We start from the raw sequence: 23,932 nt of genomic DNA on the forward strand, positions 1-23,932 counted from the left end.
AGTCAGATAAGATTAAATGGAAGTCCATTGACTTATTGAAAGCAAAATTATTTGTATGGAATTTTCAAATCCCTTGGAATTCAAGAACAGTAGTGATACATCTTTCTATATAGTATCAAGCAAAATATTTTGAAATGGGAATAAGCCTTTGGCCACCTTTAGTTGATGAAGTGTGGGTTTTGGCAACCAACTGTGATTATCTGTGCTAATAGTGTAAGCCACCATAGGTAAGACACAGACTATGCCAACCCTCTTCATTTTCTCTTGCCCACCAAACTTCTGTAGAGGTGTTATCAAATAATTCTCATCTGAATGTATTTTTTTCTTATTTCTTAAATATGTGTGGTCTTATACTAACCAGTAGGAATTGGTGAAAGATTGGTTCATTTCCACTAAAGTGGATAAAGATTCTAGGACATCTCCTATGCTTCCCTTATCCTTCTTCACTTCTTTTTTTCCCCCTCTTTTATTAAGTCCTTTGCTCTTCTAAGCACATTCAGTCACCTCCCCTCTCTCTCCCGCTGTCCCTTTCCTGTGTGGGAAAGGGTGAGACTGGGACCAGGAGGCTGAGCAGCTGGTAAACTGATAAGTTTTCCAGTATTCTTTACTTCATCCCATGCGCATTGATGACTAACTGGCATAAACATAGGGAAGGTGATGGGTACCAAAAAGATGGAAAAGAAAAAACATGAGATATGGGCTAAGAGCAAACCAAGCATTCAAATAGAGCTTTTTTTTTTTTTTTGCTAAAGGGAAGCCATTATCTCTTGGCTGCCTGCACAGCATGAAGCAAAATAATTAATGCACTCAAATATTAATAGTTTTATAATTTTAAGAACATTATGCAACATAATTTATGACTACCTCAGTTATGAGACTCGTAATTATAATTGAGTTTTTCCTCTGGAAATATATTTGTTACTTGGTTATAACCATATGCTGTGTCATAGGCCCAGAAGAGACAATATCTAAACCAGGATAGATTGTCTAGGATAGATGTATAACTCCAGGGAAGGAAGAGCTGGTCTCCTAATTATATTTAAGTTGGAGGTAGTCAAAAGTGAGGTAAAAGTGATTTATCAACTGAACAAAAATGAGATTTCTGCCTAGTGTGGAGCCACAACTAGGCTAGATGTGGGATAAAAATGTAGTGTTTTGTTTGGTTTTTTTGTAAGTTATATGGGGAAAGGCACCTTAGAGACAGCCTTTGGAGCTCACCCATGAACAAATGTCCACTGGATGAATGAGGTAGATGTCCAAGGACCCGTAAGATCTGGGTAGGTGACAGAGAAGAGTACACCCAGGAAGGGAGATGGTACAAAGTGGCAGGGAAGAAGACAAGGAGAAAGCTCCAGCAGAGGCTTGGAGGTGAGAATGAAGGTAGTAACAATAGAGAATTAAAGGAGAGTGAGTAAATGAGCCCACCAGGTGCAGGGAGCTGCAGGAGACAGAGTTTACAGGTAAACTGGGAGCCAGGTTACAAAGGACTATAGTGGAGAACCAAGAGAATAATAGTAAGTACTGAGAAATGATGCAGAAGCAACACGATTAAAGAATGTTTGGGAAGTATTGGGGAGGTGAGGATTAAAGAACAGATCAAAGGTGGGGAGAGACGGAAACGAAGAGACCAGTCAGGAAGGCTTTTGTAGTAGCTTAGAATCTAGTTTCTGGATATTTAGAACTGAGGACTGGATTCATAATCACTCAAATGTCACCCATCTTGTAAGATTCAATCTAAAAGAGACCACATTCCCAACATTTGCTACTTAATTCCCAAATATATGTGGAAGCTTTGAAATGAAATGAAGTTCAGTTGTTCAGGTATTTTTGTTCAGATTTCGTTGTTCACTATATGTATAATTGGAATTTGGGCAGATGCCATATAGAACCCTAAAACCTCTTCAGTTTCAATGGTTGACAAAGGAGTGTCATAGTCATTTGTTAGTTGTCTTAGCAAAAGCCCTGTCTGCTTTTGGGAATCAGTGGGTGCCCCACTGTGATGGGGGTCACTGCCAATTATTATAATAACCCCTCTCCCTGATACCTGTAATAGGTTTAATTTCTTCCTATCTCCTAGTTATTCTAGAGGCTACCCCAAAATAACAGCCTCTGAAATCTCCCTTACCATGGAAGCAGTGTGGTAAAGTGGGGAAGGTACCGGTTTTGGAGTTAAGTAGATTTGGATTGAGATCCTGGCTCCATCATTTACTACCTGCATGTCCTTGGTCTAGTAAATCTTTTTTTGGCTAATATTAAAATTGGAATGCCTACCTCTAAGAGTTATGGAATAAAACAAGGTTGTTAAATCCCTACAATGTAAGTGTTCAGACATTATTATAACTACTGTTTTTTGAGCCCCTTTGTGTTACAGACCTTTGCTGAATTCTTTGCATAAAGAAATTCATTTAATGGTCATAAAAAAACTGACAAAGTATTAACTCTTCGTATAGCAGACTAGTTATCTAGACTAATCCTCCCACTGAAAATACCAAAACAAAAAACTGTTGGGAAAACATTTTTAAAATTTTTCTGAAGAGCTTCTAAGATCTGTTATGGCAGTAGGAACTTAGCAGGCCAAAAGCTAAGTGAAAGCAGGAGGCTTCCAGCTATGAAGAAGTGAATGAGTTGACATCCTCTCCCCAAAAAGCAACTATAAAACCAGACAGATTTTTCAAAAACAACCATTTCATGTCTCTAGAAACCAACCAAAACCAATAAATTGAGAAAAGCTTAGCTTCTCAAAACTGCTGAACTTGAGGTAAGTCATCAGGCAGTCCTTGGCATTCTTTCCTGAGCTGCCCCAATTCCCTACCCCAGTTGACCCAGCATGGGAATTCTAGCAGAGTGGGCTGGCTGTGAAAACCAGCATCTTTGTTTGCCAGAGGGGGCTGACATGTTTGGGAGTGAAGGGTGGGAAACCCGCACTCACAGTGATAAATAGGAAAAGCCCGCATCTCTAACCTAACCTTTTAGTCCTGCTTGGGACAGCAGCAGATAGGAGAATTAGCCAGAAATTGAATAGGGACCTTCCAGGAAAATCCTGTATATGGATTCCTAGAGAGGACTTAATAAATTCTCCACACATCCCTGGAGACTAGGGAAGCTACACAGACATGGAGCCCATAAGAGGATATAAGCTCTTCACACATTCCTGGGTAACTGGGAGTCTGCACACATGTACAGAGATCTGAGAAGGCCAGGCAGAAGGTAAAAGTCATGGTAGACTTGAAAACTGACTGAGCTTTGAATGTGCTCCCAACCTACACATAGACCCACCAAGCAAGGCTGGAAGCCTTACTAGTGTTTGAGTATGATTAGTCTTGACTAGACCTGAGCCATGAAGAAATAAGAGTAACCCTTATGCTTTAAAGAGAGAGAGAGAGAGAGAGAATTTTTAAAAATGGAGCAGAGACCGAAGCAAACCACAGGAGAGGCATATTAAATCTAAGCAAATCACGTAAAAACAGCAACAACAATAACAAAAGAGAAAAAAATACCCTAGGGGAAAAGTAAAATTAAAAGTTGCTACAATATATTATTTTAAATGTCTAATTACCAACAAAAATTTACATACAAAGGAAAATAAATAGGGAAGGGTAACCCATGCTGGGGCGGGCGCAGGGAAGCATTCAATAAAACCTGTCTCTCAGGGGCTCCAGATGTTGGATTTAGCAGGCATAGACTTCAAAGTAGCTATTAAACATATGTTCATAGAATGAACAAAAATCATTTTTAAAGAATTAAAGGAAAATGACAGTGACTCCCCAATGATATCAATAAAGAAATAGAAATTATCTAAAAGAATCAAATGGAAATTCTGACGTTAAAGTATAATAACCCAAAGGAAAAATGTACTAAGTGGGCTCAAAGACAGAGTTGAGCTGTCAGAAGAAAGAATCCATGAACTTGAAATATATCAATGGAAATTATTAATCTGAAGAAGAGGGGGGGGAAATTGGAGAAAAATTAGCAAAGCCTCAGAGACAATATGAAATATCATCAAGTCTACCAACCTAGGTATGATTCCCAAAAGAAGACAGAAAGGAACAGAATTTTTTTTTCAAATAATAATGATCAAAAACTTCTTAAACCTGATGGAAAAAACTTTAATCTACATCTCCAAGAAGGTCATCAAACTCCAAGTAAGATAAATGCAGAGATCCTCATCTAAACACATTGTAGACTAATCATTGAAACATATCATAGACAAAATATTCTTAAAAGCAGTAAGAAAAAATGACATCATATAGAGGGGAACAATAATATGCTCAATAGGTGACATCCTCAGAAACAGTGGATGCAAGAAGGCACTGGAATGATATATTCAAAGTACTGCAAGGAAAATACTCAACCAAGAATGTTTCTGTGTCCATCTTCTATGTTCAGCAAAACTATTCTTTTAAAATGAAAGTGCAGGAAAGACATTCTCAGATAAAGACTGAGATAATTTGTGGCTAGCAGACTTATAAGAAATACTAAAGGAATACTAAAGAAATATTGAAATCCTTCAGATTAAAAAGAAATATATGAGAATAACTCTAATCCAAAGGATGAAATGAAAAGCACAGGAAATGACGTATAGGTAAATATAAAACGCTTTATACATATTCTATTTTTTCATCCCTTAATTTCTTTAAATGATAGAAGAGCAGATAAAACAGTAATTATGGGGGCACCTGGGTGGCACGGCGGTTGGGCGTCTGCCTTTGGCTCAGGGCGTGATCCTGGCATTATGGGATTGAGTCCCACATCAGGCTCCTCTGCTATGAGCCTGCTTCTTCCTCTCCCACTCCCCCTGTTTGTGTTCCCTCTCTCGCTGGCTGTCTCTATCTCTGTCAAATAAATAAATAAAATCTTTAAAAAAAAAACAGTAATTATGGAACCATACTGTTGGATTTATTACATATGTAGATATAGTACATATAACAATATCAGAATTGGAGAGGAACAAGAGATATATTGGAACAGTGTTGCTATATTTTAATGAAATTAAGTCAGTATTAACCTGAGGTAGATTGTGATAAAGTTAACACTCATATTAGAATTTCTAGAGCAACTAGTAAAAAAATTTCAAATAGTTTAAAAATCAAAAGAATTAAAATGTACACTTAGAAATGATCAAAAAGAACGATTTCACAACATTTGCAGCAACATGGACGGGACTGGAGGAGATAATGCTAAGCGAAATAAGTCAAGCAGAGAAAGACAATTATCATATGGTTTCACTCATTTATGGAACATAAGAAGTAGGTAGATTGGTAGGAGAAGAAAGGGAAGAAGGAAGGGGGGGTAAACAGAAGGGGGAAGGAACCATGAGCGACTATGGACTCTGGGAAACAAACTGAGGGCTTCAGAGGGGAGGGAGGTGGGGGATTGGGATAGGCCAGTGATGGGTATTAAGGAGGGCACATATTGCATGGTGCACTGGGTGTTATACGCAAGTAATGAATCATGGAACTTTACATTAAAAACTAGGGATGTACTGTATGGTGACTAACAACATAATAAAAATTATTAAAAAAAAGAAAAAAGAAAATGATAACACAAAAGAAGGCAGTGAAGGAGGAACAGAGGAACAAAAATGATATGAGACAGAAAACAAATAGCAATATAGCAGTTGTAAATGCAACTATATAAAAAATCACATTAAATGGGAATGGACCAAATACTTCTATCAAAAGGCAGAGATTTCAGACTGAATAAGAAAATAAAACCAAGTATACATTGTCTATAAGAGACACACTTTATATTCAAATACATAAAGAAGTTGAAAGTTTTATTATTTTATAGAAAAAGACCTACCATGCAAACAGTAACTTTAACAGAATTGCAGATGGTATATCATCATCATACAAAATCAACTTTAAGAAAAGAACTATTGCTACAAAGAAATTTTGTAATAATAAAATGATCAATACACCAGGAATATATATATAATCAATTATAAATGTGTCACACCCAACAACAGAGCTCTAAAATACATGAGGCAAAAACTAAAATAAGAACTAGAAAATCACCATTGGAGATTTGTATCCCACCTTCAATAACTGATTGAATAACCTGACAGAAAATAAGCAAAATTATAAAGACTTGAACAACACTATTGACCAACTTAACCTACCTGACATTTATAGTATACACCTATAATAGTGAAATACACATCCTTTTCAAGTGTACATGGAACATCCTCCAGGCTTAATCATATGCCAGGTCATAAAACAAGTCTCAATAGATTTTTTTAAAAAATTTTTAAAGATTTTATTTAGTCATTTGAGAGAGAGAGGGACAAGCAGGGAGCCTGATGCAGGGCTTGATCCCAGGATCTGGGGATCATGACCTGAGCCAAAGGCATACATCCAACTGACTGAGCCACCCAGGTGCCCCTCAACAGATTTTTTTAAATTGATGTTACTCAAAGTAAATAACTGACCATAAAATAATTAAATTATAAATCAAAGACAGAAAAAGGAAATCCTCAAATATATGGAAATTAAACAGCATATTTCTAAAACTTTGGGGAAAAAATCACAAAGGAAATAAAATATTTTAAATTGAATGAAAACCAAAGGTGTATATCCCTCATGACCATAGATTCAAAACTCTTTAAGAAACACTTAGAAAATTGAATCTAGCAACATAAAAAAATGATTATGTGTTATAAAAATCCTTAAGAAACAATAAGCAAACTGAATCCAGGAACATAAAAAACAATTATCTGCCATGGCCAAGTGGGATTTAGTCCAGAAATGCAGGAATGCAAGGTTGGTTCAATATCCAAAACTCAATGTAATACACCATATTAACAAAGGACAAAAACCAAATGATCACCTCAATAGATGTAGAAAAAACATTTGACAAAATTCAACCCCCATTCTTGATAAAATTCTCAACAATTTAGGAATAGAAGGGAATTTCCTCAACTTGTTAAAAGGTGTCTATGAATTTCCTCAACTTGTTAAAAGGTGTCTATGAAAAAAACTACAGCTAACATGATACTTAGTGGTGATCTTTCTGCCTATGATCAGGAATAGGAAAAGATTCCTGCTCTTGCTCTTCCTATTCAACATTGAACCAGAGGTTCCAACCCTTGCAATAAGGCAAGAAAAAGAAGTTTAAGTTATACAGATTAGAAGGAAGAATTAAAAAGTCCTCATTCACAGATTGTATATTCTTGTGTGTAGAAAATCCTAATGAAGCTACAAAAAGTAAAAAATAAATAAATAAAAAGAAAGACTACTAGAGCTAATAACTAATTTTAGCCAAGCTCACAGGCTAAAGAGATCACAGGATATGAGATCGGTATACAAAAAATAATTGTATTTCTATGTGCTAGTAACGAACATTCCAAAAATGAAATTGAGAAAATAATTCTATTTCCAATAGTATCAAAAAGAAGAAGAGGGGCACCTGGGTGACTCAGTTAAGCCTCCAAGTCTTGATCTCAGCTCAGGTCTTTATCTTAAGTCATGAGTCATGAGTTCAAGCCCTGCATTGGGCTCCACTCTGGGCATGGAGCCTACTTAAAAGTAGGAGAAGGAGAATTGTATGAATACATTTAACCCACAAACTGTGAGGATCATATGCAGAAAACTATAAAACACTCCTGAGAGTTAAAGAAGATCTAAATAAATGGAGACATATTCCTTGATTATGTATTCAAAGATAATATCAGTAAGATAGCAAGTTTCCCCAAATTGAGTATATTCAATACAACTCCTATAATATTCCAGCATTGTTTTTATTTCTATTTTTTAGTCTTAAATCTTTTTAATTTTTTAATTCCAGTATAATTACCATACAATGTTATATTAGTTTCAATATATAGTGATTCACCAATTCTATGTATTACTCAGTGCTCAACAAGGTGAGTGTACTCTTAATCCCCTTCACCTATTTCACCCATCCCCCCACCCACCTCCCCTCTGGTAACCATGTTTGTTCTTTATCATTAAAAGTCTATTTTTCAGTTTGTCTCTTTTTTTTTCCTTTGTTCATTTTCTTAAATTCCATGTATGAGTGAAATCACATGGTATTTGTATTTCTCTGACTAACTTATTTTCACTTAACATTATACTCTCTAGCTTGTTGCAAATGGTAAGATTTTCTTTTTTATGGCTGAAAAATATTTCATGGCATATATATATACTATACCATCTTTATCCATTCATCTATCAGTGGACATGGACTGCTTCCATAGTTTGGCTTTTGTAAATAACCAGCACTGTTTTTTAAAATTGACAAGGTGATTCTAAAATTATGTGAAAACATAAGGAATGTAGAATAACCAAAACGATTTTTGGAAAAGAAGAAAGTTTGAGGATGTAACTCATTTTAAAAACCTATTATAAAGCTATAGTAATTAAGATATAGTGGTATTGGCCTAAGGACAGGCAGCTAAATCAATAGAACATAAATGAGAGTCTATTAATAAATTTTTATATTTATAGTCAATTGGTCTTTGACAAAGGTGTTAAGGCAATTCAGTGGGGAAAGATGAACTTTTCAGCAAATATGACAAGACTATTAGATATCTATATACAAACCAATGAGCTTGGCCCACTACCTCACACCACAAGGGAAAAAAAAGGAAAAAGTAAAGAAAACAAACAAAAACCTCAGTATGGATTCCAGACTTAAGAAAACACAGGAGAAAATGTGGTGACTTTGGATTAGCAAAGATATGAAACTAAAAGCATGTCCGTAAGAGGAAAAGTGTTGAGTTGGGTTTTCTTAAAATTTAAAAATTTTTGTTCTTCAAAGGACAACATTAAGATAAAGGAAAAGACAAGCCAGAGACTGGGAGAAAATATTTACAAATCATATATCTGATAAAAGCTTTGTATTCAGGGGGTGCCTGGGTGGCTCAGTCAGTTGAGCAAACAACTCTTGGTATCAGCTCAGGTCATGATCTCACAGTTGTGGGATCAAGCCCCATGTTGGGCTTTGCACTCAGTGCAGAGTCTGCTTTGGATTCTTTCTCCCTCTCTCTCTGCCCCTCCCCACTCTCTCTCTATCTCTCAAATAAATAAATAAAATCTTAAAAAATATATATTTGTATTCAGAATATAAGTAGCTTGTAAATAATTTTTGCAACTCAATTATAAGAAAACAGTTTAAGATGGGCAAAAGGTTTGAATAGACATTTCATGTAAGAAGGTATCTGTCTATCTGGTAAGCACATGAAAAGATGATGATTTCTCATCAAAAACCATGAAGCAAGTAGGCAGTGGAAAAACACTTTTAAAGTGTTTAAAGAACTGTCAACATAGAATTGTATATTTCATGAAAATATCTTTCAGAAGTGGAAATACTTTCAAGGAAAGAAAACTAAAATGCATGGGAATAGATTTACTCTAAAACAATTTACTCTAGCACGTAGCAAGTAGATTTACTCCAAAAGAATTGTTTAAGGAAGTTCTTCAGACAGAGGGAAATGATGACAGAAGGAAACTGGGAACATCGGGAATGAAATAAGACCAACAGAAATGGTAAATATCTGGGTAAATGTAGTAGAAAAATCTTCTCCTTTTGAGTGCTTTAGAATGCCTTTAGTGATTGAAAGTAAAAACTACATTTTCTAATGGGGTTTTCAATGCATGTAATATATGAGACATATTTATATAGCAAAAAGAGGGAAGATTAACAGGACTTAGAAGGGGGCAAGTTTTCTACATTACAATTACAACGGCAAAATATTGATTCTAAGTAGACTATGAAATGTTAAGTAATTTATTAATCCCCAAACCAACCACTGGAAGAAATATAGTTAAAGATATAGTCAAATCACAATAAATACATTAAGATAGAAAACTAAAAATGTTCAAGTAATCTGAGAGTAGACAAGGAAAAAAAGAGGAATAACAACAAAGAGCAGAGGGAATAAACAGAACACAAACAGTAAAACGGTAGACCGTATCCCAGCCATAAAAATACTTACCTTAAATGCAAATGGAATAATGATACCAATCAGAAGATAGAAACTGTCAGGAAGGATTAAAAATAGAATGATCTAATAATATGCTGTCTACAAGAAATCCACTGCAACTATAATGATGTAGATAATTAAAGAGTAAAAGGATGGAAAAAATATATGACGCAAAACCAATTAGGTGAAAGCTGGAGTGGCTATATTAATGTCAAAGTTAACTTCAGCACAAAGAAAATTACCAAGGATAAAGGAGGACATTATATGATAAAATGATTTACCAAGAAGACATAACAACAGTAAATGTGTGTGCACCTAACAATAGAACTTCCAAACACATGAAGGAAAACTGACTGAACTGAAAGGTGAAAGAGACAAATCACCAAAGATTTATTTAACATTCCTCTCTCAGTAATAAACAGACACTTAACTATAGAGAACACACTGATGGTTACCAGAAGGGAGCTGGGCGGATGGGTGAAATAGGTGATGGGGATTAAGGAGTGCACTTGTGATGAGCACCAGGTCTTGTATGGAAGTGTTGAATCACTATATTATACACCTAAAACGAATATTACACTGTAAATTAAGTAGAATTTAAAATCTTAAAAAAAGAAAATATGTTGAGCTGAATGAAAACACAATATATCAAAAATTATGGAGTGCTGTAGAAGTAGTGCTTAGAATTTAATTTATAGCATTTAAGTGTTTACATTAGAAAAGAGGAAAGGTCCCAAATATCTAAGCACTCACCTTAGGAAACTAGAAAAAGGAGAGCAACGTAAATTCAAATCAAGTAGAAGGAAGGAAATAAGAGAAGGAAACAGTGACATTGAAAGCTAAAAAAATAAATTAAACATAGAGACAATGAAGCCAAAGCTGTTTCTTTGAAAAGATCAATACAATTGATAAACTTCTAGCAAGAGTGACAAAAAGAGAAATAAGGTGCAAACCACCAGTATCAGAAATGAGAAAGGGCATATCATTAGTCTTCACTGGCATTAAAAGGATAACAGAGCAGTGCTACAAACAACTCGAGACACATATTCAACAACTTAAATGGACCAATTCCTTGAAAACCACAAACTACATAAAGCCACTCAAGATGAAATCAGTAACTCAAAACTATTAAATGCATTGAATTCTTAGTTTATAACATTCCAAAAAATAAATTGCCAGGCTTAGAAGTTTTCAGTGGTAAATTTAACCAAACACTTAAGAAAGAACACCAATTCTGCAACCTCTTTCAGAATATGTAGGAAGAGGAAACACTCAACAACTCATTTTATGAGGCAGCATTGCCTGATCTGAAACCAAAGATGGTACAGAAAAAGAAAAGTACAGACCAATATCCCTCATGAACATAGACCCAAAAATCCTCAAGAAAATATTGGCAAGTTCTACCCAGCAATATATAAAAAGAATAACACACCGTGACCAAAAATGAGTTTTATCCTGGGAATGCAAGATTGGTTCAATATTCAGAAATTAATCAATGTAATCGACTATATTAAGTCTATAGAAGAAACCACATGATCACATCAATTGATGCAGAAAAATCACTTGAAAAAAATGTAACATCCATTCATGATTAGAAACTCCCAGCAAACTAGGAAGAGAAGGGAACTTCCTCAACTTCTCACCCTGTTAAAGGGGACCTATAAAAAAAGTTAACATTATTCTTCATGGAAAAATTGAATGCTTTTCCCCTAAGTTCACACATAAGGCAAGGATGTCCACTGTCACTATTCAACATCATACTGAGTCTTAATGCAATAAGGAAAGAAAAAGAAATAAAAGTTAGGCAAAAGAAAAAGAAGAAATAAAATGACATCTACATAGAATAGTCTATTTAGAAAATCTCAAAGAATCTATTTCTTAAATTCTTAGAATTAATGAATTTAGTGTTTCCAAAGAATACAAAAGGTCAATCTTATTTCTATATATTAGCAAAGTGCAAAAACAAAATTTGTAAAAAACTATTTACAAGTGCTCCAAAGAAAATGAAATATTTAAATAAATAAATCTAACAAAACATGTATAGGACTACATGCTAAGATTACAAAATGCCAATGAAATCAAGGGGGCTTTCAAGACACAAGAAAAAATGTCAGTTCTCCCCAAATTGATCTATAAACTTAATGCAACGTCAATCAGAATGCCAGGAATTCTTTTGCAGCTATAGACAATCTCACCTAAAGTTTATATGGGAAGACAAACTAGAGTAGCTAAAAAATTTTGAAAAAGAATAAAGTTGGAAGAATCCTACTCTCTGGTTGTAAGGTTTCCTATAAAGCTAAAATAATCAAGACAGTACGGCATTCACACAAAGATAGGTAGATAGATACATCTATGGAACAGAATACAGAGCCCAAAAAACAGGTCCACACAAGTATGATCAGTTGGTTTTTGACAAAGATATAAAAGAAATTCAATGAAGAAAGGATAGTCTTTCAACAGACAGCATTGGTGTTCTTAACAAACTTTTTACAGATTTTGTCATTGAAGATTTGGCATTCATTGATCACAGGGCCAAACTAACTGCCAAAGTTTACATCTCTCCTGACTTCTGGCTTTTGTGGGTGCTTGAAAATGATATCACAAATCTCTAACCACAAGTCCTAACATCTGTGTTTCTCTTCCTGCCAAATAGAGACTATCTCCACCTAACAACTTCCTGCCATATAGTAAAAAAAGCTTGTATCCATGCTTTCCGTCTGCCCCTTCTGCCTCCTGACTGACCTTGGTTCTTCTCCCCTGTGGCCCCTTGTGGCATGGCATGCCCACTTCTCTTAGGAATTGTAACGAATAAATTCTTATTTCAGTGTCACTCATCTCTCCATGTCCTCACTCAGTCACCTCTAAAATTAAAATCCTATACAATCAAGATAATTGGAACAATTGGTCATATGCAAGAGAAACAAAAACTTTAGCCTAAACCTCACACCTTACACAAAAATTAACTGAAAATGGATCATATATATAAATGTAAAACAATGGGTTATCTTGGTGGCTCAGTCGGTTAAGTGTCCAACTCTTGCTTTCGGCTCAGGTCATGATCTCAGGGTTGTGAGACAGAGCCCTGCTTTGGGCTCTGTGCTGAGCGTGGAGCCTGCATAAGATTCTCTCTCTCCCTTTCCCTCTGCAGTAGCCCCCCAACTTGCACAAGCGCTCATGCTCTCGCTCGCTCTCTCTCTCAAAAAAAGTACAAATTAAGAATTTAAAACTTCCAGAGTAATAAAGAAGAAAACCTTCATGACCTTGACATATGCAATGAGTTGTTATATATGGCACCAAAACCTTAATGTATGAAAGAACATATTGATATATTAGACTTTATCACAATTTAAAACTTTTGCTCTCTGAAAGACACTGTTAAGAAAATGAAGACACACTGTAGACTGGGGGAAAATATTTCCTTTAAGACCCTTTACCTTTGTTTTCAGCAATTTCACTGAGATCTGCCTAAGTGTGATATCTTTCTTTTCATTCTGTTTGGGGTTCACTGAGCTTTTGGAATTTATAGATTGATGTTTTCATCAGTTTGGGGGAAGTCTTCAGCTATTATCTTGTTGAATATTGCTTCTACTTTATTCTCTCCCTTCTTTCCTTTGGTGAGACTCTAATGAGCTGTGTGTTAGATCTTTAGATGTGGGCCGTGATCTTATCTAGACTCTCCATTCATACTTTTTTCTTCCTATACTTCAGATTGAATATTTTTTATTGAGCTATCTTCAGATTCACTTATCCCATCTTCTACTGTGTTCAGACTGCTATTAACTATCCTGAGTTCTTATTTTCAGATTTGATTTTTTTTGTTTCCAGAATGTCCACCTTATTCTTTTTCATGGATTTCAATTCTTTGGTGAATTTCTCCAATTTTTTCATTCCCCTTTGTCCATCTTTTCCTCCATTTTATCTTATTAATCGGTTATTTTATTGGTCTGCTAATTCCAATATATGGATAATTCATGAGTCTTCTTCTATTATGGTTCCCCCCCCCCCAACCTTTTATTGGCCGTATTTCCCTGCCTACTCACATGTCTGGTGATTTTTCATTGTATACTGAACAATGGGAAGACACTAAAAAGTTTCCCAGTGCTGTCATTCCACCAGAGAAGATTCTACACTTCATTGGTAAGACAGAACAAGGGACTAGTCACCTCAATACAATCAGGGGTTGAGCTGGGCCAAGGCTGGGTCACAGCCTTTGTAACACTCAGTTCACCTGTTGTTTGTCCCTGTTTCCTGGTCATGGTTCTTCCAGGCTTTGGACTGAGCACTTCATGGATTTCTATGTCCTCTCCCTTGAAAGACTGTGGGGATTCAATTCTTCCCTTCAGGTTTTTTTAGCTTTGCTCTTTAGCCTTCCTGAACAGCTTCAAAACCCAACAATATCTCAAAGGGAGACCTTTCGTCTGCAGCAGGGCCTCTCACTTTAATCAGGTTTGGTCTTCTACATACCATACAACTCTGGGAGATGTTCCTCTGACCATTAAAAATATTTGGCCCAGAATCCCAGATTGCCTTTATAACTCAGCATTTTCAGGTAAAAAAATTGGCCACGTGTGGAAGGTTCCTCTTTGCAAATCCTCTAGTTCTCAGTCTGTCACACAAGCCCCACACAACTCGTCCCTTGCCCCCCCTCCCAGTTTCTCTTTCCTTCACTAGAGTCCCTCTGTCTGTGCCCAATCCAGTTCTTTGTCTTGATCCAGAATTAGCAAATATCCCAGGTGCAGAAAATGGCCCAGAAAGGGCTCTTTCCTCTCTGGAATTTTAATTCATTCAGTCCTTATTGTTTCCACACCTCTCTAACATCTTTAAAAATGTGATTTTTTTCAATTTACCCATTTTTTCTAGTTGCGTTAAGACCATTAGCCTGCCAAAACCTACTATTACATGTTACCAAGAAGTGGAAACATGATTGCTGTACTTCATTTTTTCAGACACAATTCTTTTTGTATGATATGTTTGTTTTACAGTTTTATAAAGTGAAAAAAGGGTAAGTGCCTTATTCAAACTTACAGTTATTAAATGGCATAGAAGCAGAATCAGTCATCTGATAACAGAGCCTTACTTTCTACCTTTCTTACATCAAGGTTACTGATTTTGATCCTGCTGTTCAACTGGGGCAGTAGCCATCATCAGGGGTTTACAGAGGCCCTTAGGGGAGTACCTGGTTCTGTCTCTACCTTGAGTCAGCTGAGGGTAGGGGTCAGTAACCTGCTGAGTTATATATTGGATGGTGCTGTCCCTGCAACTCTCTGCCTTTGAGATTAGGGCTTTAGGGTTTCACCGTTTCTTTATCTCTTGCCAAAAATCATAAGCTAGATGCTCTCTACAGGGGCTGACTTAGGAAATCCAGTTTACCACTATGTAAGCATATAAGTCCTGTGATGTTTTCTCATAACTGGAAGAATGAGATAAAGCAGAAACTCACATACTTTAGGCAAGATCATGACATCTCATCTGTAAGTCCTGAATTAACAGGATCTGTAGAGTCTTCTCACAAAATTCAAGTGGAGAAACTGAATGGTTGGATGTTAGAAGTTAAAGTGCTAACTGGGTGTTTTAAGAAATTCTCACTCTTTAGAGACTGAAGCAAGTGAGGTCTCTGCTTCTTTCCAGTACCTGCATTTTAGTCGCTACATGGTTGGTGTGCAAGCTGGATGGTGAGCCAGAGAAAGGAAAGGAGCTGAAAAATCAAATTAGCTAATTTTACCCTCTGACTTAATAACTTGCCAGAGCAGTAGCCAAATTATGGCTTGGGTAAATGTGAATTTTATTATCTATGCTTGCTTTCTTCCCTCTTAGCAGGAGAATTTAAGAATTGGCTTTATAGTTTGACCCATTAGGTTTGGGTAAGAATATAATGTGATTTCTGTTACTTTTGTAGCTCTTAAATGTTGTTTATTGCTATCTGAATTTACAATAATATTGGTAATATGTATAAAAATTAAAATTACAAACCCCTTACCAGATATATGGTTTGCAAATATTTCCTCTCATTCCATAGGATACCTTTTCACTCTGTGAATTATTTCCTTTTTTGTGCAGAAACTTAGTTTGATGTAGTCCCATTTGTTTATTTTTTTGTTGTTGCCTGTGCTTTTGATGTCATATCCATGAAACCATTGTAAAACCAATGTCCTGAAGCTTTTCTCCTAAGTATTCGTCTAAGAGTTTTATAGTTTCATATCTTATATTTAAGTCTTTAATCCATTTTGAGTTGGTTTTTATGCATGGTACGCGATAAGAGTTCAATTTCAATTTTTTTGCGTGTGCATAAGTGTTGGCAAGGATGTGAAGTAATTGGAACCCTTGCTAGCTGTTAGTAATAATGCAAAAGAGTGTAGTCACTATGGAAAATAGTATGGAGGTTCCTCAAAAAATTAAAAATAGAAACACCATTGATCCAGCAATCCCAGAACTTATTCTGGAATTTTATCCAAATCTGGGTATTTATCCAAATATTTGAAATTAGGACCTCAAGGAGATATTAGCACTCCCATGTTCATTGAAGCACTACTCACAATAGCCAAGGGGTGGAGACAAGATGAATGGATAAAAAGTAGCATGTACATGCAATGGAATACTATTCAGCCTTAAAAAAGAAGAAAATTCTGTAATATGCAAAAACATGGATGAACCTTGAGGATACTAGGCTAAGTGAAATAAGCCAGTCACAGAAAGACAAAAACTTCATGATTTCACTTATCTGAGATATCTAAAATAGTAAAAATCACAGAATTAACGAGTGGAATGGTGTTTCCAGGGGCTGGGGGAGGTGGAAATGGGGGTTATTAATCAAGGGGCATAAAGTCTCAGTTAAGCAAGATGGATACGGTATACAGAGCTACTGTACAACATTGTATCTAGAGTAAACAGTACTGTATTGTACATTTTAAAATGTGTTAAGAGGATAGATCTCATGTTAAGTGTTCTTACCACAATAAAATTTTTAAAAATTAAAATTACAAAACATGCCATTGAGCTAAGAAAGATGTAAAAGGGTGGAGGAAATACATGTAGTAAGGAAAGAAAATATGGTATAGAAACTCAAAATTTGTACAGTGAGGGAAGCAGGAAGAACGAGGTAGCAGAGCCTGGGCTAATGGGGAAGAAGCAGCATCAAGAGACTTAGGAATGAAAACTGTTCTCAGGAACTAGATGAATGAAAATAAGCAAAATTTGGCCTTTCTGAAATGAAGGGAGAAATAATTCAGTGGAAGGTAACCCTTTCTAAATAACAGGCAAGATTCAATTGAGTAACATTGATATCAGATAGCCTAATAATTGCCATTGGAGAGATATTTTATTTTCTTATCATACTGTAATTTGATTCAATGAATACTAGTTGGGTATATGATATGTCAGACCCTGGGCTGGGTGCTGAGGGTCTAGAAATGAAATCACACTCTATGCTCAGAAGGAACTCGTGGACCAGAATAAGATAAAGTCAGATCAGTCATGCATACAGTTAAGTGCACACATAGGGACATGTGGAAGGTCAAGTCACTCTCTCTATAGGTAGGACTTAGAAGAAGGAAAAAGAGAAAGATGCTTGGCACCAGAGATAATAGAAGTCAAAGCTTGCTAGAGAAAGATTAGGCTGAGTTACTCTCATGCTTTAATATCTTCATTTCATGAGTGCATAGTAAATTAACCTACTTCTCAATTTAATGTCAATTATTGATCACTGTTCAAGGATGAGACCAGCACCCAGTATCTGGAATCCAAAAAAGCTGAGCTTATTGCTTACTTACGTGTAGGAATGGTTAACTGGCCAGAGACACTCCAATTGAACAAAGCTGACTGATAATCTCAGGTTTGTGGTGGGAGTTTATTTTGGATTACTGTTTGTTACACAGTTGGGAGTGGGTTGCTGTCAACCTTAGAAGTATGGTTTGTGTTCATTATAGAGGCAGGCGTGGGTCAAGTCAGTCGTAGCAGAAGAGTCAGTGAAGCAGGTCAGCTGCCGACTGGCTCCCTTTCAGAGTCTGAGGCTCCATCTGACTGATTGGTTCTAGAAGCACGTTTACTGAAGCAAGTTGTCGCTGATCGATTAATCAGGTTGAAAACCACTTCTGATATTGATTTGTTACCCTGGCCATAGAATGCTAGGCTTTTCCTAGGAGTGTGGAACTTTGATATATTCTCATTCTCCCTTCCTAGTCTTTAACCTCAGCAATAGGAGACCCCATGGGGATTGTCCAGATGCCCTCCACTATTGTTCATTCTTCTTGAAGACAAGGTTTTACTTGTGGGTCTGATTTTTAACTTGCTTGTTGATTAGCATGAGTTCATCCTGCTTCTGTCTTCAGATCATTTGTTGAGACATTTGTTAGGACGGTGGCCGTGTAGACTTATGACTCTGGAGAAATAAATCAAGCTGTGTGATATACAAGTATAACAAAGTATTACAAGAAGCGAGAGGAGGGAACTCCCATGGCAAGATCTAGACTTTTCCAGGTCTCATCATCAAAAACAAGGCTCAGCAATTCCCTGAGTCTTCCTTAATAGTTTGCCTCTTCGTTTTGCATGAATAGAAATTGCTCTACCTCCTTTGTGGTGTTAATCGAGGTACAAAATGAAGTGTTCGCAACAGCACAGACTCCTTTGAGTTAGCAATAGAAAAACCAAAGGCTATGCTAATTTCCATAGCTATTTGGGCAAAGGAATTTTAACTGGTTTGTTTACTATTTTCTGTATCAGTCAAAGCGAGGGAGAAATTTTCAAGGACCACCTTGAGCAGCACCTGGGGATGGGACTGTTGTCCTCAGGAATCTGTCCCACCAGAGTGGGAAGAGCTCTATCACTTCAGACTCTTTATAAGAAGACACAGCTTCCTGGAGGGTATTGGAGAGTCATACACCTAGTCTAACTAATAGACTGATAGAACAATTAATTGGTCCCGGTCCTGGGTTGGCAAAGAGCCTGGCTCCTGCACAGAAGAAAAGAAGCTGAATACTGCAATAGAGATGTGATCAGCTCTGCTGGAGCTGGAAGTATATTGTCTCTAGACTCATGATAAACAGTCCCTATTACATCCTGTTAAATAACAAAAGTCACCCAAGGAAATCGGAAGATCTAATTGGCTTTATTCAATGATTTGTGAATCGGGCAGCACCCCATCTAGCAAGTGGAGAGGTGCTCCAAGGAGTTGTACAAAATAGACAGAGGGTAGGGACAAGAAAGTTATTAGCAAAAGAAGAGGATTGATCCAGGCAAGGCCGCTTTCTAGGGGGAAGAGCAAAGTGGCTGATCAGTGCAGATGACCTCATCTTTCCTAGGGGGCTGGAGAGGACCCGGGTGCAGACTCACTGGCAGGGATTGAAAAATTCCTGCCTGACCAGTTAAGACCACATTTCTGGGGGAGGGTGAAACTGCAATTAGGGTATGTCCTAAGCACTGCCGTGAGAACTTGGTCTAAATGACACCATTTGGAGCCTGTGTGTATTTTTTGTGGGTTGTTCTTTTTTTTTTTTTTTTAACAGTTTTGAGAAAATTGTCATCCCCCTCTTTCAGTGCAGGGACATTTTTTTTTTCATTTTTGCATTGTGTCGTTGTTGGTAACATCGGTTTGACATATCTCCATACCATGCTTCAAGTTAGCTGCACAGACAATAGTTAGGAGAGGCAAATTAAAAAGTTAGGACGGTCATCAACCCTTGGTAAACCAGTAAAGAGAAAAAAATCTGATCAAAGGGGTAAAGAATAAGATTACACAAAGAAGAGCGTGACAGTGGTTGTAGTAGAACGTTGTTCTGATGGTCTCCTCGGTCGAAGGATGCCCCATGGAGTAAATGCTTCTGGGGTGGGCTGGGGGTGGGTGAACTCAGTTTAAGATGCCCAGTGGCTGTGTGTCCAGTTCTACCGCTCTTTCTAAAGCCCTTTGAGTATGTTCATTCCCTCCCATTGTAAACATGCACCAACGACATGTGGCACATTCACACAACCTGCTTTTCTGTGTAGAGCCGGTACACGTTTTCACGTGAGGGACTCTCGGAAAATATTGTCCGGAATGTCTTCTTTCCATTTGAACTATTGGACACCGTGGGCGCAGCTGACCCTCAAGGTTTGATACGAGTCGTCAAGATGTTAGAAATTTGGCTTCCGTTAACAACTGTGCTAAATTTCTGCGGAAATGTCTTTGAAAAGGGTCTTGCCACGGATAATACCTTGAATTTAGTTGAAAACAGCTCCTGGGATTATGGCAAACTAGCCAAGAGGCCTATTCGTCAGATATTGGATAGTTTTTCCTGGAAATCTATCAATTGCCTTCTTAACATAAAAATACGGGAAAACATACAGCTAGATTGTTTACGTAAGTGACTCCACTGTTCACTCAGTTACGTGTGTATTTTATCAGTTTTTCACACTGTAGTTGGCCCTTCTATTTATTGCATAACTTCCTGGAGAGCGTAAAATAATTTAAAGAGTCTATATAAGCCTTATGAGTAAATGACACCCTATTGAAAACCCAGGTATTTAAAACTGGCTGATTTTCATTTTGCCTCTTTTTCTGAGGGCTTTCTCAGGAGGGCAGCCATTTTCATTGGGACGTGCGGGAAGAGTGGGCCATGGGCTCAATGGCAGAACCAACTGAAACTCTCTGGGAAGAGACCAGAGGGTACTGTTGAAAGCCATGTGTTTTTAAATGCTTTCTTTTTGAAGAACAATCTTCTGTCATTTGTACTGCAAAAGCTCATTATAAGAGATAGCTAAGCTACTTTAACCCAAATATATCCTAATCTTCCAAAAAATGTCCTCTAAACAGGCAGCCTAAAAAATTTAGGGTAATATATCCTATTACTGTGAGAAAATGTTAACTCCTGGTTTTCAAGGTTTAAAATCATATTTTTATGAGTAATAATGTAGGAGATGAATTAAATGCAGACTCCTATTAGTAAAGTTTTGAGAAAAATCATAACTTCTGGGCTCCAACTCCTTACACCCTAGCCGTGAGCTCTTGTTGAGTGTCTGTATTACAAAAAATTGATTTTAAATATGGTACCAGGGATTCTCTTTGGAAAAAAGAAAAAGCCTTTGTGAAATAAACTAGTAAGCATTTTAGATCTCCTACTATTAGTTATGCTTTTGAATTAATTATGCTTGCTTCTGAAGTGACAATGGATTCTCATAAATATGGATTTCTGGCAAGTGTTATTCAAAAGTCAAATTGTATTCAGAAGTTGCTTCAGCTAGGTGGGTCAGGAAAATCAAATATAGAAAGTGAGCACCAGCATCTGTTTGTGGAAATGTTCAGACCTTTCCAGCCTGGCCCCAGCCTGCCTATGCAACCTCGTCTCCTCCAGCCTCTTCCCCCCAACCCTGCAAAACCCAAATTCCAGCCACGGGAACTGACAGTCACTTCTGAACACACCTCCAGGCTTACTCTCCTGCCTCTGCTTTTAATGCCTCCGCCTCTGTTTCGCTAACTCCTACACATCCTTCAGTGTCTGGCAGAAAATGCCCTTGGTGGTTGGTTGTGTGACCACTAGGTCAGGGTTCATTGCACTGGTCCCCTGCCCATGCTACTCTGGGTCGGTTGCCGCCCTCCTCACGCTATACTCGGACGGCTTAAGGGGAGAGACCTTGCGTCTTTGGTGTCCGCATGCCTTCCAAGAGCCAGCCCAGGGCCTGGCTTCTGCGAGAGGAGCTTGGTAAATACTGGTTCGCTGAACTGACTTCTCTCATCTCTGTTGCCTGTCCTGTTCTTCCACCCCCTAAAAAGCCATAAAAATAATCAGGGTTACAAGTATCGTGGGTAATTTTTTTAAAGTAGGACTTTTCCTTTCCCTGTCCGGGGAGCCAGCTAAGAAGAAGTCTTCCTGCACAGCTGATGTCCCAAACCATTGGTGTGACTTTCTCCAGGAGACCGCTCTAGGCCTCGAGGGCTTCCCGAAGCAGTCACACTGCGGTCTGCCTCCCAGCTGGAGAGCCACTGCGGGTGACGTAGAGGAAGTCACCCTGAAGGTTCCAGTCACTGGAGTAAATGCACTTGAAAATCTCTCTAGAGGTGAATGATTGTATGAGATGAAAGAAGCAAGTTTCATTATGGTGAGATTTTGCCTTTAGCTTTCTTTGGAACTCTAAGCACCTTTTTAAAAGTTAATGTAAGTGTTTCTCAAATTACCTCAGTTGCTTATTAAAATGGCAGCTCCCTGGCCCTCACCCCCCAGCAAAATCTGAGCTAGGAGGTCTGAAGTGGGACTTAGGAATCTGAATTGTAGGAAGCATCCAGGCAGTTCTGGTATGAGTCATTGTAGGACTACACTTTGAGAAATACAAATAATGGTGAGAACAGCGAAGAGGTGGAGGGATCACATGCCCAGAATACTTACTGAGTGTGTATCACATAAGCCAGGCCCCGGGGCCAGCTCTTAGAAGAGAGGCAGAGCTGAATGAGGCAAACTCCCTTCCCTGGACAGCACTGTACAGTCAGGTACTCTAGGAGGACCACAAGCTCATTCGGTCAAAGTATCCTGGCACTGGGCACCTGGGTGGCTCAGTCAGTTAAGCGTCCACCTTCGGCTCAAGTCATGATCTCAGGGTCCTGAGATCGAGCCCCACATCAGGCTCCCTGCTCAGCAGGAAACGTGCTTCTCCCTCTGCCTCTGCCCCCACCAGCTTGTGCTCTCTCTCTCATGGTCGCTCTCTCTCTCAAATAAATAAATAAAATTTTAAAAAAAGTATGCTAGCATTCATAAGTTATCAGAACAGAATGTTGGGTGTGGTTTGATCGAATCCCAGAGGTGTTGTGGACTTAGATAGACATTTCTTAAGTTCATGCTGGACAAAAAAAAGCGCTATGTGTTTACAATGGCCAAAGACATCAGACAAGGTATTCTTCGTGCCATCTTTCTCTGAAAAAAGGCTTGGATTTAGAGATTCATCAACTGAGGTGGCTTACAACTGGAGTGAATGGCTCATCATCTTTTTGTTGTGGGTGTCCATGAAATGTATTTCCAGTTAATCATACAAAGGATTTTTTTAAAGATTTACTTATGTGTTTGAAAGAGAGATAGAGAGGGAGAGCCAGCAGGAGGAGGGGCAAAGGGAAAGGGAGAGAATCTCAAACAGACTCCCCGCTGAGCACAGAGGCCAATGTGGGGCTCAATCTCATGACCCTGATGTTACAACTTGAGCAGAAATCAAGAGTCCGCCGCTTAACTAACTGAGCCACCCAGTCACCCCCATATGAAGGGTTCGAACCTTGATTATCTGGCACTCTCAACAGGGAACCCTGAACTTTAAAAAACCAAAGTTTGCCTATGGCTCCCAAATTGCGACTAGCTATAGTAATTTTTATCATTGATATCCTAAAAGTTCACGGAGAGTTGGCAGTCCCACATCTCATTATGACCATTAGTTAGAAATTCTGCTTTATTCAATCCATGTATAATTATAGTGCTATATTACTTATGGTTTCATATTTGCCTTTGGTTTCCAGTAGATTGTGTCTCAAGGACAAAAAAAAAATCTTAAACATGTTATTCTCTGATACCTAGTACAAACACAAAGGGGATATCCAAAATATACTTTCACACTGCTTAAAATTAACTAGAAGTTTAAAGTACTATACATTCTATATGTTTTTGCTATGAGAAGAGATAAATTGCTAAAAGCCACACCAATAGCAAGGATTTGTTCAAGAAAGTAAATCTTAAGTCTGTTTTCATGAAGCCTGATGTATGGAGTCACCTACGTATCTGTGGCTTATTATGACAACAGGTCATATCGTTACCCCTGAATCCTTAAGAAGATGTTTAATTACATTTGGTATCTTCAACTCACTAAGGCAGAGATAACATATGTTTTAAGACATCATAAAAGAGTAGAATGTGTTATCTGCAACTAGTTTATCCTAATTCATAGACCTGATCCTTTTTTTTTTTTATCACTCTCTTTCTCTATTAGTTCTTGGGTAAATATGGAAAGGACCACAAAATGAGGCTTTCTGCAAATCATTTTGTTTATTCAGGAGATAAATATGCCAAAGAT

At 37.6% G+C, this 23,932-nt stretch overlaps 1 protein-coding gene across 6 annotated transcripts in view; it reads left to right on the forward strand.

The window, feature by feature from the left end:
- Positions 1-23,932, forward strand: part of KBTBD12 (kelch repeat and BTB domain containing 12) — a 71,611-nt gene that overhangs the window by 16,743 nt on the left and 30,936 nt on the right. The window lies entirely within an intron of this gene.

Source organism: Ursus americanus, chromosome 14 (genome assembly GCF_024610735.1).
Source record: "Ursus americanus isolate L20-20 chromosome 14, mUrsAme1.1.p, whole genome shotgun sequence".
NCBI classification, from domain to species: Eukaryota; Metazoa; Chordata; class Mammalia; order Carnivora; family Ursidae; genus Ursus; species Ursus americanus.